Source organism: Hibiscus syriacus, unplaced genomic scaffold, assembly GCF_006381635.1.
Source record: "Hibiscus syriacus cultivar Baekdansim isolate YM2019G1 unplaced genomic scaffold, ASM638163v2 tig00110945_pilon, whole genome shotgun sequence".
NCBI classification, from domain to species: Eukaryota; Viridiplantae; Streptophyta; class Magnoliopsida; order Malvales; family Malvaceae; genus Hibiscus; species Hibiscus syriacus.
The window spans coordinates 1,425,905-1,448,877 of record NW_024062926.1 but is presented as its reverse complement, the minus strand read 5'-3'; positions in this window follow the sequence as shown (position 1 = coordinate 1,448,877).

The following is a 22,973-nucleotide window of genomic DNA, read 5'->3' as shown; positions in this document are numbered from 1 at the left end:
GACAAAACACAATGGAGCATGAGAAAGGCCCTTTCCCGATTCATTTTAGTTCCAATAATAATTTAAGTTTTTAGTTTCAAACATTAAATAATTATTTTTAAATTTTTTTCTCGTTACCCTCTCGATTCGAAGGCTTTGCCTTGACTAATCCGGACCGATCCACGTCGTACCCTTAGCTTTGGTGGGTGAGTCTCTAGCAAGAATTTTCTGTATACACAAATACTAAAATTGGTACTGTCGTAACCATTTTTTTAAAACAAATAAGTTTAAAAATAATTATGACTTTTTATTTGAAAAATTGGAGATTTTAAATTAATTTGAATGAGAGTCGCCATCGACCTTTGGGTTAGGAAGGTCAAATACCTAAAAAGTCTTTTAAAACAATTTTAAGAAAAAAAATCATTTTTAAGAGAAAAATTGGTATGCTTTTACCAAAATTGGATTTAACGGGTCCGAGAGTCGGTTACACGTAGAGAATGATAAACACCCCCACAGCTCCCAAAAATTGGTACTTAGTCGCTTATACGTTGTCGTAATGGTTGAAATTATAAATTGAATATAAAGTTAAAATATGATCAATTCATTGAACAATGATTAATTTCTTTCGAATTATTTATTAGGGAAAATCCTTTAATTCGAAAAGAAATATTGGGATTTGCTCATCTTCCGACGGGAAGGCTACCTCTACTATTTCTTGACCAAAAAAAGGATATTTCATCCTCAAAAAGCGCAAATCAAATATAAATTGAATATCGACAATTTGCATAAAATAAAATAAATTGTTATTTATAGAAACATGCATTGCATTGTTCAACTTAAAATAAAAATCAATTAATTAGCAAAATAAAATCGATTTATTTCAAGTTCACATTTTGTTCGAATGTCGTATCGGATCACACTACTTCGACCAAGCAATGTTTTCCACACCCATTCTACAATTGATACTCTTTAAAAATATGCAAATAAAAATCTTAACAAGAAAAGATATTTTATAGGAATTAAATTATATAATATATAAAATACGAAACACATGTACACATTTGAAAAATTATATACACATATGGAAACAACATGTATAATAATAAACACATACATATGAAAGACAAATAAAACATAAATTGATTTGCTAGACAAACAAGGACTAAAACAAAATAAATCGCAAATAACAAGTTCAAAACAAAGAACAAAAAAATCATTAGTGGCTAAAATGAAGTAATACAAAGATCAATGACTAAATTTAAATAAAGGACATATCAAATGCTGGCCAAATCAGAATAAATTAGAAACAAGATATTTGAAACAAAGAAAATGTTGACATAAAGCACCCAGTGATTGAAACACAATAGAACATCAAAGGTTGGGGGACTTGTGGGTAAATAACCCACGACACATTGACTTAAGTGTAAAAGTGAACATAACTTAAAGGGACTATGTAGTGATTTACCCCTAAAATTAGTGACTGAAATGGAAACAATGCTATCTTTAAGGACATGGAACATGAATTACCATCTTCATACAACAAGACAAAGGATCAAAATAGAATGCAAAGAAAACAAACAGACATAACTTAATATTTTACCTACAACAAAGATAATGACCAAAATGAATATCATATAAATTAAAGGTAAATAATCAAAAGTTAGTACGAATTTGATAAGATGAAGTAATGACTAAAAGGAAATAAAGCATAAATAACAATATCAAATTAAAAGAAAATAAAACTTCATTAATAGTTGAAATAAAACGTTACAAAGGGCAAAGGACCAAACATGCTATTAAACCATGTGCTAAAAACACGTTGAACCCCCCACAGAACGACATCGTTTCACGTAAGGAATAAATGGTTGAAAATAAAACCTAAACTAGCCACTTTCTCATTTGCTCCTAACCCCAAAATATGAGTGTCAAAACTCTCTGTCCCTTCCCTGGTTTTCATCCACCGTAAAGAGAGAAAAGAGAGCCATAACCGCCGTAAATCGGCAGTGAGGGCAAGTGAACCGAACCCGAATCCTCTCTATTCCTCATCTATCCTAGAGTTTTAAACCTTGAGCTTTTTCCCCCTTAAAACCTAAAATCAAAACCCAAACCCCTAAAGGTAAGAGTTTTACCTTCAAAACTGGAGTATTGTTGCTCCGGAAAAGCAACGGTGGTCGAATATTTGCTTAAGGTGAGCTTCTTATTCGAACCTTTTTTTTCTTTGGTTCAATTATCTCTCTGTTTTGTTTTTGTTTTTTCTTTTCTCTATTTTCCAGATCCTTTTTTTATTATTGCATGTTGCTTTATGAGTACTATGCAGGTAGAAAATCATGAAATCTCTGGGTATGGGACTATTTTTCTGGATTTATCAGGATTTTAGTGTTATTTTAATGGGTTTTTGATTTGATTTAACTTTTGACTGATGGGGTTGTTGTTTGGTTACTGTTTGGCACATTCTGATGCAAGAGGTAGATACAAGGACTTCTTGATCAACATCAGAATGCCCCATCATTCTTCGAATGTCCATGCCTATGAATCACTCAGATTTTGGACCTTGCTTCAATGCCCCCACAGTTCTCAATGGAATGTCTGAAACTTTCTATGTGGTAATTGTATACGTCATCAACATCATAGATATCAGGATATGGGGACTCTTTTGGCTTGGATTATCCTATAAGGCTCAGCCCTACAACCAGCTGAATAGGCTTCCACTACACTAATTTCAGCTTCTTCCTTTAACTATTCGAATCTTGCTTCTATTTTTAATGTAGTATCACGTGATAAGGACCACTTTCATTGAATCCTCCACGGATTAATTCCATGTTTTCATGAATGATGCATATGAAAATGCTTAAAAAATGCAGTGCAGAATGTAAATATGCAAATGTAGATGCAAAAAGTGTTGATCCCAACGATGAATATCATTGAATAATTTTCATCAGAGATAAAAGACTTCACATTACAAGATAGTCAATTTTACATACATGTTTTCGCTTAGATGTTGAGTTTGAAATGAGTCGGCGCTTCGACTCGGATCTTCATCGTTGAAAATTATGCCCCTCAAGTGCTCTGTAACCTAACTTCGTTAATACTACGTGCAGTACTGAAGTCAAACATCACTCCTTGATGACTAGCAATGAAATGATCGTAGATAAAACTCTAATGTTGGATTACTCCTCAGATCAATATATCATCTTTCCTGTTTCGAATGTTGCACTATCTTCAAGCAAGTCTCCTTTTTCTACTCTCTGAACTTCTTTTACCCCTCGGTGCATGTTTTTATACATGAATGCTTGATTGAAAACTTTTACCTCTCATTGTGAAAATTTTCTCTTTTCGAATGTTGCACTATCTTCAAGCAAGTCTCCTTTTTCTACTCTCTGAACTTCTTTTACCCCTCGGTGCATGTTTTTATACATGAATGCTTGATTGAAAACTTTTACCTCTCATTGTGAAAATTTTCTCTTAAATATCCCCTTATGGATCAACACTTTCACATTATGTTATGTTGATGAAATGCAATGCAAAAAGGATAAAAATAACACACAAAAAAAGAAAAGAAATAAGTTAGTACGTGAAATATAACCAATAAAATTAAAAAATGATATTTAAAAATAAATATAACACTTACCCAATCATTATATCTACCCGAACATGTTTTTATTAAATAACAATCCTACCCAGACGTGCTTTCTACCCAAAATGATTTATTTTCAAGAAATTGATCTTAACCGCATGGTATCTATTTCACATGCTTTTATTCAACATATTTTAAAGCAAACGGAAAAAGTTTAGAAACATTTCTCATTTGTGTACACTTATTTTGGGGTACCAACTGGTAGACAGAGGTTCGGTAGGACTATACCTAGGGTGACCGTTCTACGGTTCACTATATGCAAGGTTTCGACTCTATGAGGAAAGGGTACTCGAATTGTCCTTGATGCCGGTGCCCCTTGGGCTGCCAAACCCTCAATCCTAACCCATTACAGGTATAAATGGTTCGAGTTCAATTCGAGGGAATTCACTTTCTTATACCTATATGAGAAATAAATCCCTACGAATATATAAGGCATATGTATCCCATGGGTTATTTGCTAAAACTCATATGAAGAATAAATTCTTACGAGAGTAAAGCATTCACCCCGACTTATTTGGAACGAAGCTCGGGTCTATAGCTCATGTGATGTAAATGCTAATGATGTGTGTGAGGAGGAACATACAAACCTTTGACTCAAAAAAAATGGAAAAGTAAAAACTCTCAATATAAACTTTGACAGAGCTGAAAATAAAAAATTAGATCGTTAGTATGAAAAATAAAAAAATAAAAAACTTCAATAAATGGATCATAAGTTAACTATGGACTCGAACCCATAATTTCCACCACAACGACAATGTGTAAGCGACTTACAGTCTGACTCTCTAAAAAAAAGGTCCCCAGCAAAGTCGCCAAGCTGTCATAACCATTTTTTAAAACAATTAAGTTTAAAAATAATAATGACTTTTTATTTGAAAAAATGGGGATTTTGAATTAATTTGAATGGGAGTCATCATCAACCTTTGGGTTAGGTAGGTCGAATACGTAAAAAGTCATTTAAAACAATTTTAAGGAAAAATCATTTTTTAAGATAAAAAATTGGTCTGTGTTTACCAAAAATTTGATTTAACGGGTCCAGGAGTCGGTTACACGTGGAGAAGGATAAACACCCCCATATCGCCCAAAAATTGGTACTTAGTCTCTTATACATTATCGTAATAGCAGAAATTATAAATTGAATATAAAGTTAAAATATGATCAATTCATTGAACACTGACTAATTTATTTTGAATTATTTATTAGGGAAAATCCTTTAATTTGAAAATAAATATTGAGATGTGCTCATCCTCCGACGGGAAGGCTATCTCTCCTATTTCTTGACCAAAAAGGATATTTCCTCCTCGAAAAACGTAAATCAAATATAAATTGAATATCGAAAATTTGCATAAAATAAAATAAATTGCTATTTATAGAAACATGCATTGCATTATTCAACTTAAAATAAAAATGAATTAATTAGCAAAAAAAAATCGATTTATTTCAAGTTCACATTTTGTTCGGATGTCGTATCGGATCGCATTACTTTGACAAAGTAATGCTTTCCACGCCCATTCTATAATTGATACTCTTTAAAAATATGCGAATAAAAATCTTAACAAGCAAAGATTTTATAGGAATTAAATTATATAATACATAAAATACATAGACATGTACACAATTGAAAAATTATATACACATATGGAAACAACATGTATAATAATACAGACATGCATATGAAAGACAAATAAAGCATAAATTGATTAGCTAGACAAACAAGGACTAAAACAAAATAAATCGCAAATAACAGGTTCAAAACAAATAACAAAACAAATATTAGTGGCTAAAATGAAGTAATACAAAGATCAATGACTAAATTTAAATAAAGGACATCTCAAATGCTGACCAAATCAGAATAAATTAGAAACAAGATATTTGAAACAAAGAAAATGTTGAAATGAAGCACCCAATGACTGAAACACAATAAAACAACAAAGGTTGGGGGACCTGTGGTAAATAACCACGACACAGTGACATAAGTGTAAAAGTGTACCTAACTTAAAGGGACTATGTAGTGACTTACCCTAAAATTAGTGACTAAAATGGAAACAAGGCTAGCCTTAAGGACCTGGAGCATGAATTACCATCTTTATACAACAAGACAAAGGATCAGAATGGAATGCAGTGAAACCAAACATGCATAACTTAATATGTTACCTACAACAACGATAATGACCAAAATGAATATCATAGAAATTAAAGGTAAATAATCAAAAGTTAGTATGGATTTGATAAGAAATGACTAAAAGAAAATAAAGAATAAATAGAAGGATCAAATTAAAAGAAAATAAAAATTCATTAATAGCTTAAATAAAACGTTACAAAGGGCAAAGGACCAAACATGCTATTAAACCATGAGCTAAAAACACGCTGAATCCCCCACAGAACGACATCGTTTCACGCAAGGAATAAATGCTTGATAATAAACCCTAAACTAACCACTTTCTCATTTACTCCCAACCTCAAAACATGATAGCCAAAACTCTCTCTCCCTCTTCCCTGGTTTTCATCCATCGTAAAGAGAGAAAAAAGAGCCATAACCGCCATAAATCAGCGGTGAGGGCGAGTGAACCGAACCCAAATCCTTTCTATCCCTCGTCCATCCTAGAGTTTTAAACCTTGAGATTTCTCCCCCTTAAAACCTAAAATCAAAACCCAAACCCCTAAAGACAAGAGTTTTACCTTCGAAACCGGAGTATCGTTTCTCTGAATAAGCAACGGTGGTTGAATATTTGCTTAAGGTGAGCTTTTTGTTCGAACTCTTTTTTTCTTTGGTTCGAATATCTCTATGTTTTTTTTGGTTTTTTCTCTTCTCTATTTTCCAAATCCCCTTTTAATTGTTGCATGTTACTTTATGAGTACTATTCAGGTAGAAAATCATGAAATCTCTGGGTAGGGGTGTAACATCCGCATTACCGGGTTAGTGACCAAATTGTAAAGTTTCAGAATTTGGTGACTAAAGTAGGATAATTGAATAGTTCAATGACTTCTTGGAAATATGATGAAGGTTATTCAGTAATTATTAAAGGAAATAAAGGGTAAAATGGTCATTTGATCATTTAAGAAAAAAAAAGGGAATTATACACGGGAGAGGGAGAGAATTCTCCAGAATTCTCTTCTCCTTTCTTCTTCTTCTTCACGTGGAAGCCAAGAGCAAAGGTAAGTTTGATTTAGCTTATGATTTCTTGAAAGTTTTAAGTTGGATTTGAGTCTTTGAGGGTTATATAAGCTTAAGGAAAGCTTATATCAGCTTAAAACACCAAAGAGATAGAATTAGAAAGGAATTTCTATTAAGGGTTTATAAATGAACTTTTGTTATAGAAAGGTTTTTGAAGTTCTAAAGTTGGATTTGACTTGTCATCAGCTTAATTAAGAAGGATTAAGTGTTAGAATTGGATTTAGAACATATAGAAAATTTGGTATGATTCTTGAATCTCATAAAGAAGATAGGATTTTGAGGTTAAAGATGATTTACATGGATATAAGTGGTTCAAGTTATAGTAGTTGAGTTTAATGTCAAAATAGGGGCTTAAAATAGAAGAATTAAGGGAAGAGTTGATGATTTACGTGCTAAAATGTCAGTTCTGGGCAATGTGCATCGATGCACATTCATTGTGCACCGATGCATCGATGATAAATACCAGAAATTGTTTAAGGTGCATCGATGCACATGCAGTGCATCGATGCACATGCAGTGCATCGATGCATGAATTTAAATAGAAAACATCGAATATGATTTATGCATCGATACATAAGGAGTGCATCGATGCATCCCCATTAAATACAACCATCGAATAGGATTTATGCATCGATGCATGGTGTAGTGCATCGATGCATACCTTCATTAAAAGATGAAATTGGCTTTTCTTTGAGACTAAGGAGTGATAGTTTCATATATATCAATCAGTATACTGATAAGTATTAATGTATTATTATGTAGATATAGAATGAAAGCTTGTTCCGGAACAAACTAAGGATTAGGATTGATTCAAACAACGAGGCCCAGGTGAGTGCATATTCAATAGTATATGATGTGCGATGGGAATAAGACTTGCGATGAGTCTATTTCCTGAAGTGTTACACATGAATGCATGATTAAAGGCATGAATTGAATATGCATGTATGTATGCTTGATTATGGATTGATCTGTTTTTTATGTGTTAGGTGAGAAAGTATAAGTAATTACTAAGAAAGGTTATGAATTATATGAGATATAAACTATGTGATCATAGTAAAATAATTATTATTATATGATAAGTGAAATAAGCTGGATAATATTGATATAGGATGAAGTGAGAATAGTACACTAACTAGGAGATTTGAACATAAATGATAAGATGAACATATAAGATAAGCTAGATGGGAAAGATTCATATGTTTAAATAAAATTATAACACATGGGTTGTATGATAGAAATTTATGAAGTTATATGATAAGATTATAGGAGTTATATGAAATTGAATTAAGTAAACAGATTAGATTATATATATATATATAAAGAAATAATAAAAGTGAGATGTGTTTATAAGTCTGCCCTAGATGAATATGAATATGAATTATAAGAGTGCTATATGATTTATATTAGGATAAATCTTGAGAATATATTTATATAGATGGATATGAAATGAAATGAGTTTATGAATACATAATTATGTGATGAAATGGTGGATTACCTGAACATGGAATATATATATATATATGTCTAAGAGAAGGCATAAGATTAAGATATAAGCAATGTGACTATAGTATATATGTGTGCTCTAAGTGATATGACTTATAGGTATTTCTATTATAATGTTACATAATATGTTATGTATGTTAATGAATTATGTGAGGGTATAAGAAATGATATGAAATATATGTGAAATAAGTATATGTTATGAGATAAGACCTATGACTATAAGCTACGTGAAAGTGTTCTAGGTGTTTTGATATTATATCAAGTATATGATCTTATGTGAACAAGATATGATAAGTATGTTTACATGAATAAAGGTGATTGGGTGAGAAATGATAGAAATTATATGAAAACATGACATATGTGACATGTGAATTATATGGAAATGATCTACGTGTAAGTGAACTACGTGACTATGTGATAATATGAAAAGAAGCTACGTGATACGTGATATGTGAAAGTGAATTACAAGTTTATGTGAATATCTGAAATGAAATAATGATAACGCCCATGTTATGTGTCATGAGAGCTAGGGGTATAGTTGGCATGCCAAGAGTCGAGGGTCTACGCGGTCCTTCGGGATATATATATTCTTTGGAACATGTGTGAAGTCTGGTGAGACACATATATGATCCTAGCATATGTATATGATTCTTAAGGAATTCTATGTGGTCCTTATGGACATCATTATATGGCACTACGGTGCAATTCTACGCGGTCCTTCGGGATATATATATATATTCTGTGGAACATGTGTGAAGTCTTGAAAGACACATACTTGATCCCTAGCATATGTATATGATTCTTAAGGAATTCTATGTGGTCCTTATGGACATTATTATATGGCACTACGGTGCAATTCTACGCTGCACTTCGGTGTAATTATATGAGCTGTGGTGACAGCATTAGTGCACAACCTCTATAGACTCACATATCGATAGTTCTCACATACGTACATGGGCTAATCCGGAGATATGAACAAATATAAGTTAGTGGTATGATAAATGCTATAGAAATGATATGATGTTGTGTGTGTATAGTGTTTGATTGAAAAAGTATGTGATTATATGATAAACTGTTAATGATGAATTATGTGTATGTATGTATTTACTGCAATTAATCTGATATGATTTTATACGATATGAAAAATGCATGGAATTGCTATAACATGATAGAACAGAACATGCATGTATCGATATATGTTTTAAAGTGCATTATAAGTTGTTATGCCTCACTAAGTCTTCGACTTAGCGTGTGATTGTTTCACACGTAGGTTTCGAGAAGAGTAAAGAGTGATGCGGAGCAAGACAGGTCAGTTTTCCTTACCAAAAGATCAGATCAGAAATATTTGACAAAGTATGTATTTGGTTATGTATAAAGTGTTGGCATGTAATAAGTCATTAAGTACGAGCACTCTGATAAAGTCTGTATTTTGTTTTAAATAAAGTTTTAAATTTCCTGGGATTTTTCTTAAGAGTCAAGGTTTGAAAAGTCAATGTGACACTTCGGACTCGTATCCGGGTCGGATACGGGTTGGGGGTGTTACATTTAATGGTATCATAGCTATGGTTTAGCCGATTCTCGGCATAAACCGAAGTCCAAAGTGTCATAAAAGGTGTACATGCCAACATAGATTGAAAAAAAAATGAATAAGAATAATTTAATACAGTAGAAATCTGATCGTGATAATTTCGAAGTAAGTGGAAGGTGATATTCCTGATTGTGATAGCTATTCACCTGCCCTGGCCAGGCAGGATGAAGAGCGGACACCTCAGGAAATGCCTAGTAAGATCAAAAGTTGATTTCAGAAAGCTGAAATCATATATGAATAATGATAGAAAGTTTTCATCGTTTGGAATCGGAAAAATGATATAGAGTAGTTTTGCTATTATGTGGATAAGATAGAATATGGTGAACAGGTGTCACCATAAGAATGTTAAAAAGATCTAATGACGTGATGAGTACGTATAAAAGAACTCAAGGATAAGTGCATCAGTGACAAGCGTATAAGATGTATAAGTCAGAGCTTATGAGTTCGAAATGAAGGGATAACATTGTGTATAAGCCAGAGCATTTATATGATAAGGGTTTGCAGTTAAGACGGAAAAGTTAGCATTGGCTAACAAGATTATGCGATGGGAATGTACTGGAATTATAAGATTATAAGATATTGTCAGGATATGATAACCAGATCTACAATGGATCTGGATATAGTTGCATATTTGGATCATAGTAATGTGGTATAGTAAAGGAAAAGGAAGTAAGAATTTGTGTATTTAAGTAAAGCTGAGGATTGATAAGAAGAGTTTGAGAATGTGTATATCGATGATCAGATTATAAGACACATGAAGTCAGAATGTTGAGTTTGAGCAAAAGAAATTTCAGGATGTATGAGAATAGAGGTGAAATTGATAAGTTGAGTAAGCGAATTTTAAGATAATTTCGATTTGAAAGGATGTATGTGTTTGGTTGATTAGGGTTTGTACCCTAGATTGAACATATGTTATTGACTAGCTGTCAGAGTAAAGGTGCTAGAGTTATAAGATTGGAGGAAAGATAAAGTGGAATTAATTGATTAGGATGTGAATTTGAATATGGTTGTATATTCTGAGCAGATAGCTATGATGTAGAAATAGAGATAAGTATTTACATGGAACATTCAGGAAGGAAAATACAAGTATAAGAAATGATAAAGAAATGAAAATGATTGATTTAAAAGATCAGATACGATAAGTATGGAAGTACAGATGACAATTTTGATATAGAAATAAGACAAGTGTGCAAGGTGATGTGAAAAAGATTCTTTAAAGTGTAGGTTGAATCATATTTAAGAAGATTTAAGGTCGTATTCTTGGTTAAATGATGATGGAAAATGAATTTGGTTATTATAAAGTATTTAAAGATGAATTTATGATGTTAAGTGATGAAATTTGATGTTACCGTCTAAGTGATTAGTGACCTTATATGAAATTTCAGAAATAGTCAAAGGAAAATGCATAAAGGAAGGAGAGAGAAGCCATAAATGGATTAAAGTTACTAGTTACTGTTTATATGATAAGTGTCAGTACATGAATGTATAAAGGAAAAAGGCAACTGAAGAAATAAAGGAATGATAGATTAAGTGAAAGAGGTAGTATGAGAACATTAGAAGATATGTTCTTATTGATATGTTCAGTGAAAATTCGAGGATGAATTTTTTTAAAAAGGAGGGGAGATTTGTAACATCCGCATTACCGGGTTAGTGACCAAATTGTAAAGTTTCAGAATTTGGTGACTAAAGTAGGATAATTGAATAGTTCAATGACTTCTTGGAAATATGATGAAGGTTATTCAGTAATTATTAAAGGAAATAAATGGTAAAATGGTCATTTGATCATTTAAGAAAAAAAAGGGAATTATATACACGTGGAGAGGGAGAGAATTCTCCAGAATTCTCTTCTCCTTTCTTCTTCTTCTTCACGTGGAAGCCAAGAGCAAAGGTAAGTTTGATTTAGCTTATGATTTCTTGAAAGTTTTAAGTTGGATTTGAGTCTTTGAGAGTTATATAAGCTTAAGGAAAGCTTATATCAGCTTAAAACACCAAAGAGATAGAATTAGAAAGGAATTTCTATTAAGGGTTTATAAATGAACTTTTGTTATAGAAAGGTTTTTGAAGTTCTAAAGTTGGATTTGACTTGTCATCAGCTTAATTAAGAAGGATTAAGTGTTAGAATTGGATTTAGAACATATAGAAAATTTGGTATGATTCTTGAATCTCATAAAGAAGATAGGATTTTGAGGTTAAAGATGATTTACATGGATATAAGTTGGTTCAAGTTATAGTAGTTGAGTTTAATGTCAAAATAGGGGCTTAAAATAGAATAATTAAGGGAAGAGTTGATGATTTACGTGCTAAAATGTCAGTTCTGGGCAATGTGCATCGATGCACATTCATTGTGCACCGATGCATCGATGATAAATACCAGAAATTATTTAAGGTGCATCGATGCACATGCAGTGCATCGATGCATGAATTTAAATAGAAAACACGAATATGATTTATGCATCGATGCATAAGGAGTGCATCGATGCATCCCCATTAAATACAAACATCGAATAGGATTTATGCATCGATGCATGGTGTAGTGCATCGATGCATACCTTCATTAAAAGATGAAATTGGCTTTTCTTTGAGACTAAGGAGTGATAGTTTCGTATATATCAATCAGTATACTGATAAGTATTAATGTATTATTATGTAGTTATAGAATGAAAGCTTGTTCCGGAACAAACTAAGGATTAGGATTGATTCAAACAACGAGGCCCAGGTGAGTGCATATTCAATAGTATATGATGTGCGATGGGAATAAGACTTGCAATGAGTCTATTTCCTGAAGTGTTACACATGAATGCATGATTAAAGGCATGAATTGAATATGCATGTATGTATGCTTGATTATATGGATTGATCTGTTCTTTTATGTGTTAGGTGAGAAAGTATAAGTAATTACATAAGAAAGGTTATGAATTATATGAGATATAACTATGTGATCATAGTAAAATATAATTATTATTATATGATAAGTGAAATAAGCTGGATAATATTGATCTATAGGATGAAGAGAGAATAGTACACTAACTAGGAGATTTGAACATAAATGATAAGATGAACATATAAGATAAGCTAGATGGGAAAGATTCATATGTTAAATAAACTATAACACATGGGTTGTATGATAGAAATTTATGAAGTTATATGATAAGATTATAGGAGTTATATGAAATTGAATTAAGTAAACAGATTAGATTATATATATATATATATATATAAAGAAATAATAGAATGAGATGTGTTTATAAGTCTGCCCTAGATGAATATGATATGAATTATAAGAGTGCTATATGATTTATATTAGGATAAATCTTGAGAATATATATTATATAGATGGATATGAAATGAAATGAGTTATATGAATACATAATTATGTGACGAAATGGTGGATTACCTGAACATGTGAATATATATATATATATGTCTAAGAGAAGGCATAAGATTAAAATATAAGCAATGTGACTATAAGTATATATGTGTGCTCTAAGTGATATGACTTATAGGTATTTCTATTATAATGTTACATAATATGTTATGTATGTTAAATGAATTATGTGAGGGTATAAGAAATGATATGAAATATATATGTGAAAACAGTATATGTTATGAGATAAGACCTATGACTATAAGCTACGTGAAAGTGTTCTAGGTGTTTCGATATATTATATGAAGTATATGATCTTATGTGAACAAGATATGATAGTATGTTTACATGAATAAAGTGATTGGGTGAGAAATGATAGAAATTATATGAAAACATGACATATGTGACATGTGAATTATATGGAAATGATCTACGTGTAAGTGAACTACGTGACTATGTGATAATATGAAAAGAAGCTACGTGATACGTGATATGTGAAAGTGAATTACAAGTTTATGTGAATATCTGAAATGAAATAAATGATAACGCCCATGTTATGTGTCATGAGAGCTAGGGGTATAGTTGGCATGCCAAGAGTCGAGGGTCTACGCGGTCATTCAGGATATATATATTCTTTGGAACATGTGTGAAGTCTGGTGAGACACTATATGATCCCTAGCATATGTATATGATTCTTAAGGAATTCTATGTGGTCCTTATGGACATCATTATATGGCACTACGGTGCAATTCTACGCGGTCCTTCGGGATATATATATTCTGTGGAACATGTGTGAAGTCTTGAAAGACACATACTTGATCCCTAGCATATGTATATGATTCTTAAGGAATTCTATGTGGTCCTTATGGACATTATTATATGGCACTACGGTGCAATTCTACGTGGCACTTCGGTGCAATTATACGAGCTGTGGTGACAGCATTAGTGCACAACCTCTATAGACTCACATATCGATAGTTCTCACATACGTACATGGGCTAATCCGGAGATATGAACAAATATAAGTTAGTGGTATGATAAATGCTATAGAAATGATATGATGTTGTGTGTGTATAGTGTTTGATTGAAAAAGTATGTGATTATATGATAAACTGTTAATGATGAATTATGTGTATGTATGTATTTACTGCAATTAATCTGATATGATTTTATACGATATGAAAAATGCATGGAATTGCTATAACATGATAGAACAGAACATGCATGTATCGATATATGTTTTAAAGTGCATTATAAGTTGTTATGCCTCACTAAGTCTTCAACTTAGCGTGTGATTGTTTCACACGTAGGTTTCGAGAAGAGTAAAGAGTGATGCGGAGCAAGACAGGTCAGTTTTCCTTACCAAAAGATCAGATCAGAAATATTTGACAAAGTATGTATTTGGTTATGTATAAAGTGTTGGCATGTAATAAGTCATTAAGTACGAGCACTCTAATAAAGTCTGTATTTTGTTTTAAATAAAGTTTTAAATTTCCCGGGATTTTTCTTAAGAGTCAAGGTTTGAAAAGTCAATGTGACACTTCGGACTCGTATCCGGGTCGGATACGGGTTGGGGGTGTTACAAGGGGACTATTTTTTCGGATTTATCAAGATTTTAGTGTTATTTTAATGGGGTTTAGATTTGATTTAGCTTTTGATTGATGGAGTTGTTGTCTGGTTACTATTTGGCAAGTTTTGATGACGGTGGTGGCTCGGGGAGCTCTCGACAGTGGCTCATGGGGCGGCGAGATGAGCGGTGAAGTTCACACGCCGGTCTGGTGGTCGGTCGTTACTGTCGGCGATGTCTATTGATATATTTAGGGTTTAAAAACCCTAATTGATTTGGGCGATCTGGACCATTGGATGGGTCCAGATCCAATGATTGAGATTAAAGGCGACTAAAGCTAAGGTGAAAACCTTAACGAGTCTGGGTTGAGCGTTGCGCCTAAACCATGTCAGGTTGGTTTCCTGGTGGGCTGCTGGGGTCATTTGTTAGTTTTGTAATAGGTAGGTTTCTGATGGGCTCCAGTCTTGGACCTACAAAATATGTAAAAAAATATTGTTAATAATAATAATAATAATAATAATAATAATAAAAATAAAAAGTAAAACCTAGACAAAAACGAGTGTCAACAGATACTTTACTTAACCGATATCAAACTGTTTACCACTTGAACCAATCACTGTTGATATTTTTCTAAAATATTTATATTTTTAAAAAATAAAATAATTTGATCATTCATTCCTTATACGACTATGTCGACCCTTCATGTAATACCCCAAAAATCTAGATGATGGCCAAAATGTAAATTTTGAAAATTTGATGGTCAAAGTAGAAATTTGGGAAAAAAAGTTTAGGGAATTAAGTGATAATTTCCTAGAAAGAATTTTATTCCATAAATAGATGGTCTACTCTTGAGAGTGGAGTTTTATAGAAATCATATTTTTGGATTTGGAGTTTTAGTAAAGAAAAACTAGAAAGGGTTAAAGCCGATAAGGAATCAGTAATTCGGATCGAGTTTGAATTTTACGAAAATTTAAAGGATATTATAATATGGTTGGAAATATTATTTTAATATTTTGGATCAGAGAAATTTGGTCTGGAATGGTGCAAATTTTCAGATTTAACCGAAAATAGTGGAATTTAGTGACTAAAATGCAATATTTGAAAATTCAAGGTGAATTTCAGAAGTCAAAGACAAAATAAATTATGTTTGACTTTGAAATATGGTATTGATCAGATTTCTAGGTTATATGGTGAATATGGAAATTCATTAAGGGAAAAAGTGAAATTTCCTATTGAATGGAATAAAATATTCTATTATAATATATATATTAAGCATGTGTTAGATATTATATCATTAGAATATCAAATATAGTGGAGCAATTCAGCTTCTTCTTCATCAAAGGGCCGACAGCTCCAATCTTGAAGGTAAGCATCTTTAGTTTTAATTTTGAAGCTAATTCTTGAGAATTAGACTAAGTGTGGTTAGGAAAAATATTCTACTTTCAATTCTCTACATTTTGACATGAATATTACTAGGGTTTCATGTTCAAATTTATCTTGAGTTGATGAAGGGGATTTTGATTCTTGTGTTTTATGGGTTTTGAAGAGTTAAGTGATTTTAAAGAATTGGTTGTAAGAAATGATGAAGAATCGAAGGATGAAGTTAAAGAAAACAGTTTGGATTTTGATTCTGGCAGTAGGTTCGAAAATTCACCAGAAAATATATAAAAATAATTTGGAGGTTATTTTTATATATTGTGTTCATATATGGATCTAGTTTTTTTTAAAATAAATGGGGATCAATTTCAAGTTGTATACAAATATATATGAATTTTTAACTGAGGAAAGGTCAGAAAAGTCGGACAGTAGAATTCTGTACAAAACAGATTCTGTTGGTGAACTTTGAAAATTCACCATAAATTGTACAGAATGAATTAGGAGGAGTTCTTTATATGGATAGATTCATATTCGAGTCTTGTTTTTAACGGAAGAAACGGAATTGAATTCAAGTGTCTATATCAATACATAATAATGATTCTTTAAGGGTAGTGCGAGTTGTCTGAATTCTGGAAAATTTATGGGTTGTTGTGTAAGTGTTGTATAATTGATGTACTATGCTGGAAATTGATTATTTTGGGAAGATTGAAATGATTGGTGATTTAAGTACAACAATTGCATAGTTGGGGTACTTAAATGTATTTATGCTTTTGTAAAAGCATTTGAATGGAAATAATTTCAATGTTGGAATTATTGGTATTAAGAATTTAAGTGGTAAAATGGTGAAGACCATTTTGGGTAAATTGGAAAAGTTGGTTCCAATGTTATAAGGAATTATTAAGAGTTGAATATTTTGATAGATGATGAATTTCAAATATAGTATGGAGATATGGTGGAATGTATTTATGTTAGTAAAATACTAACACATGTATTGTTATAAATTTGTGATTTATACAGATCATGGTTGATTTGCAATTGAAGCAAGTCAAGTATAAAAAGGGTATATTGTGGACAATAGTGAGGCACAAATATTTTGAAAGATATAAAGTGTCAAGGTGAGTGCAATACATGCATGAAATTATACATGGATGTTTTATACATCATAAGGAAGACTTGCGATAAGTCGACCTTGCTTATATCGGCATGATTTTATATCATTTTTATAAATTGACATTGATATGTCAGAGTATGAAACTAAAATGCATTGATCATGAAAAATGTGATATTTTACCATGAATGTTTTCGGGTATGAACTGCCCAATGTTAAATATTGATGATATACTTTGCCATGGATGGATCGAATAAAATAGACTATATGCCCAAAGTAAGTCATTGAGGGACAGGGTATAGTTGGCATGCCATAGAGTATAGCAGCTGTAGGTTTATATTAGCACTATAGTGTGTAAGGACACTAAGTGCAGGTTTATGTCTGGATTAGCACTATAGCGAAAGCTTAGTGTAGGTGGTGGGCACGACCTTATGTGTATTGTCCGGATTAGCACTGTGGCGTAAGCTTAGTGCAGGTTTAGCACTACGGTGCAGGTATTTTACTCGTATACCCAGGGTCCTCAGGGTGTTATACTGGGCTATTGTCTACGGTTTATTGGCTATGGATTTTGGTTTATTGGTTAATAAATGGTAACCATGCAAATAGCTTATGAGCTTACGGAATAATGGCAAGTATATTGGAAAAATAAGCTTATGAGCTTATGGAATTTAAATGGTAAGTATTTTGGTAAAATAAGCTAACGAGCATATGGGATAAATGGTAAGAGATTTTATATTATTTTGATCATGGTAAAATATTGGATATGTTAGTAAAATGATTTTATGGAAATTTGATTTTTGATATTGAAAATCATGCATGAATTGTATTGCACTGTTAAATGTTTTAATTGCCTCACTAAGTTTATACTTAGCGTGTGATGATTTTCACGCGTAGGTAAAAAGAAAAGAATAAAAATAAAGAGTTCAGAACGACATCAAGTATCGAGAGGTATATTTCAATATCAGTAAGACATCCTATTGTGAAATTTGATTTTAGATAGTGGCATGTAATTTGAAAATGTTCAATTTATTTGTTTAATTAATTTTGGAAATTTTTATAGTGATGAAAGGTGAATTTTTATGAATTTATATGTAAATTTTCGGAAAATACTGTAGCATGAACAGTAACCACGGTTTTAAGCAAAATTTTCCAGATTGTAAAAGGGGTACCGATTCCCCTGCTACAGGAAATCGATTCCCCCACTGTTCACTATTCACGGGTACTATTCCCTATTCATAAATAAAAATCTTTTGAATTAAATTGGTTATAATGAAACTTACTTTTTATGATATGGTATTTTTATAATATTAGTTACCATTTTAAGGAAATAAATTTTAAATCGCTCTCAAATTATGGAATGGTTTTTAGAAAATTCGGATAACATCTATAATCTGTATAGGTATAATTATACGGGTTATGGGTGTTACATTTATTGGCATCAGAGCTACAGGTTTAACCGATTCTAGGACTAAACTGAGGTTGTTTTGAATTAAAAAGTGTATACATGCCACTAGGATGTCAAAAGTTACTGATAGTTGTATATATACTGTGATGATGCTTATTGGGAGTAAAATTATTCTTTACTAATGTATGATGATTCTGACTATGTTCAGATGTTGAAATTAAAGACAAAGGTAATAAAGTCGAAATGGTTGAAAAGAATGTCGAGATTGAAATCGACAAAAAAAAGGGAACATATATGACTTATATAAAACACCTTAGAAGGGTGGATGTTATAAAGGATTTTTCTCCATTTGGTGGAAGAAATGCTTCAGTTTCAACGAAGTTTTTAAATGGAAAGAATCGATTAAAAAGTTTGAATGACTTACAAGAAAAGTCGAATCGGATGAGGATCCAGAGGAGATTTCTGAATCTAGTGATGATTCTGAGGTTCTCCAGGTAAGCTTAAATAAGTGAGAAATATTTAAGCTAGGCAATAAATTGTTAAAAGCATTGTTGATTTGAGCAAGAGGAAATAAATAAGCGGTAATATGATTTTCGCTAAACGATTAAAGAAAGTTGAATTATTAGTAAATCAAATGGTTATGAGTTGGTTTGAAAATGGATATCAAGTCCATAAAATTGGATAGAGTTACCTTGTGATGGTAAATATGTGAAAATGGATTGTCCAACTTTCCATGCTTCAATGAATTATTGTTTAGATTGAGATGGATTCTCAAGAACTTTAAAAGTGTCAAGTTCGTAATGATAATAAAAGGAGTAAATATGTTTACTAGTGTGATTTTAGCATTAACTGCTATGAAGTTATTGCTACAAATTTATCAAGTTTTCTTATTGAACGATGTGAACATTAAGACTTTCCTTAAGACGAAATAAGGAATTCCAAAGTAGAGATATTCAATTCTACTTGATATCGAGTGATATTATTGTGGAAGACCTATGGGTCATGGTCATGGTCATGATACAAGGGTTAGAAGGACAAATAGTAAATGTCCGATAAAGATTCAGAAGCTTATGTTATTGATGAATCTGATGGGATTATCATTAACGAGTTTTAGATCGTTTTGATCATAAGTTGGTTGTCTCTGCATTATGGTTAGGTAAATGGTCGCAAGAAGCGATTAATTTAGAAAAATGTAGAGAAATAAAAAAATTTAATGATTGATGAAAAGTGAAATCATCAATAAGTGATATCAGCAATGGTTACGATTAAGATGATATAAAAAGGATGCATAGCTTTTCTAGCCAAGGTAATAGATACTCAAGTATCTGAAGTAAGATTATATGATATTTCCATAACTTGGGAATTTCCATAAGTCTTTTTAGATTTATTATTACGGGTTACCTCCAGATTGAGAGGTGGAATTCAATATTAAGGGTTATTAAGGCATTGATCTTGTATCTATGGATTCATATCGAATGATTGTGATTGAGTTAAAAGAATAAATAAACAAATGCAAGAGCTGATAAATGGAGGATGCATTAGACTGAATATTTTATACCTTGGGTAAACAGGTATTGGTTATAAAAAAATGGATATATGCGATTATGCATAGACTATCGATAGTTAAACAGAATAACTATCAAGAACAAATATCCTATTTTAAGGAGTTCTGACTTGTTTGATCAGTTTAAAAAGGAGCAGCAATGTTCTCAAAAATTGATATTCGAATGGGATATCACCAGTTAAAGATTAAAGAGGAAGATGTTCCAAAGATAGTTTTCAGGAAACGGTAGATACTACGAGTTCGTAGTAATGCTGGTTGGTTGAAAAATGCTCAGGTAGCATTCATAGACTTGATGAATCGAGTATTTCAATTTTACTTGGATTGATTTGAGGTGGTTTGTATTGAGGACACTCGGGTATACTCGAATACAAAGATAGAGCATGATGTTCATATTGTATTGTGCTCGAGATAATTAAGAGTAAAAAGTTATATGCCAAAAATGTCAAAGTGTGAGTTTTGGGTATCAGAAGTTGCTCTTCTTGGTTATTATCGAAGGTTTGTGAAAAACTTTTCGATGGTTGCTTCTCCTTTTATCAAGCTCTTGAGAAAGGATGTTTCATTTGCTTGGACTGAGAAATGTCAAGAGTGTTTTACAGTTTTAAAGAATATTTTAACAAAAGCACTAGTGTTGGTACAACTGGAATTGAACAAAAAGTATGTGGTGTATAGTGATACATCTCATAATGAGGAATTGAAGAAAGATATTCTTTCTGAAGCAAATTATAGTCCATTGACTATGCATTCAGGTGGGAAAAAAATGTATCAGAATGTAAAAAGTCATTTTGGTGGCCAAGTATGAAATGAAACAATATTGAGTTAGTTGATATATGTTTAACATGTCAACAAGTAAAAGTTGAGCATAAAGTGCTTTCGTAATTGTTGCAACTGATTTCTATTCCAAAGTGGAAATAGTAAAGAGTCACTATGGATTTTGTTATTGGACAACCTTTGACATCAAATAAAAAGGATTACGTTTGGGTGATAGCGACCGGTTAATTAAATCGGCACATTTTATTCCGATGTGAATGGACTATGCATTGGATAAATATACAGAGTTGTATATCAAGGAGATAGATCGATTACAGGGAATACAAGTATCCATTATATCCAACAGAGATCCAAAGTTCACTTTAAGATTTTGGAAATATTTGCATAAAGTTTGGGTACTTGATTGAATTTCAGTACGATCTTAAATCCACAAACGGATGGTAAATTAAAAAAAAAAGTTCTATTCAGATATTAAAAGATATGCTTAGAGCATATGTGATTGATTCCAAGGAATCATGGGAAAGGAAAAGTATTTAATTTTAGTAGAAATTTTCTACAATGACAATTATTAATTGAGTATCAAGATAACTCCGTATAAAGTTGTATATGGGAGAAAATAACGAACACCATTGAATGGGTTCAAGTTAAAAGATCGAAATCTTGTTGGCCCAGATTTTTATTGAATGATGTTGAGGATAAAGTAAAGATAATTTAAGAAAATCTCAAGATGGCATTTGATTGGCAAAAGTCTTATGTAGACTTGAAGTGAATAGAGATTGAAATTTCATGAAGGTGATAAAGTTTTCTTAAAGTATCACCTTGGAAAAAGATGTTGCGCCTAAAATGCAAAGAAAAAACTAAGTCTAAGATTCATTGGAATTTATGAGATATTAAAAAGAGTTGGACTGTTGGATTATCAGTTAACATTAACTCTGGAGGTAATTGGGAACCAGAGTTGGACAAAGTATACAATATTGTTCATGTGTTGATGCTTAGAAAGTATCGATTGGATATTTCATATGTTATTTCATCAGAGGAAATTAAGATACAAACGGATTTGACTTATGAAGAAGAACCAGTTCGGATATTAGCTTGAGAAATCAAAGAAATGCGTAATAAGATGATTCTTCTAGTCAAAGTACGTTGTCAAAATCATAATGTCGAGGACGTTAATTGTGAAAGAGGGGATGATATGAAGATGTGTGGATATTCATATCAGGTTGAAGATTTGGATTATATAGCTTCCAAATCTAATGATTTGCATGATCTTCACAAAGTTGTCAAATTAAGGAGGAAAAATCGAAATATAAGAAGTTGGAAAGACCAAAATAAGTCTACAGTTAAAGTATGAGCAAGTCTTACAAGTCAGTATAACCCTAAATTAGGGTTACAAATGTACAAGGGAAAAAGAAATTTAATGATGGTTTAAAGATTATTGAAGTATTCTTATCTTTAGAGAAAGATGTGAGTTTAAAAAATCCATATTTTGGTGGGATTTATTTATTTTTGATAAAATTCTTTATAAAAAGGGAAGTTAGGGTTTTCATAGAAAGTTTTAAAATTCGAGGATGAATTTTCTTAAGGAGGGGAGAATTGTAATACCCCAAAAATCTAGATGATGACAAAAATGTAAATTTTGAAAGTTTGATGGTCAAAGTAGAAATTTGGGAAAAAAAGTTTAGGGAATTAAGTGATAATTTCCTAAAAAGAATTTTATTCCATAAATAGATGGTCTACTCTTGAGAGTGGAGTTTTATAGAAATCATATTTTTGGATTTGGAGTTTTAGTAAAGAAAAACTAGAAAGGGTTAAAGCCGATAAGGAATCGGTAATTCGGATCGAGTTTGAATTTTACGAAAATTTGAAGGATGTTATAAGATGGTTGGAAATATTATTTTAATATTTTGGATCAGAGAAATTTGGTCTGGAAAGGTGCAAATTTTC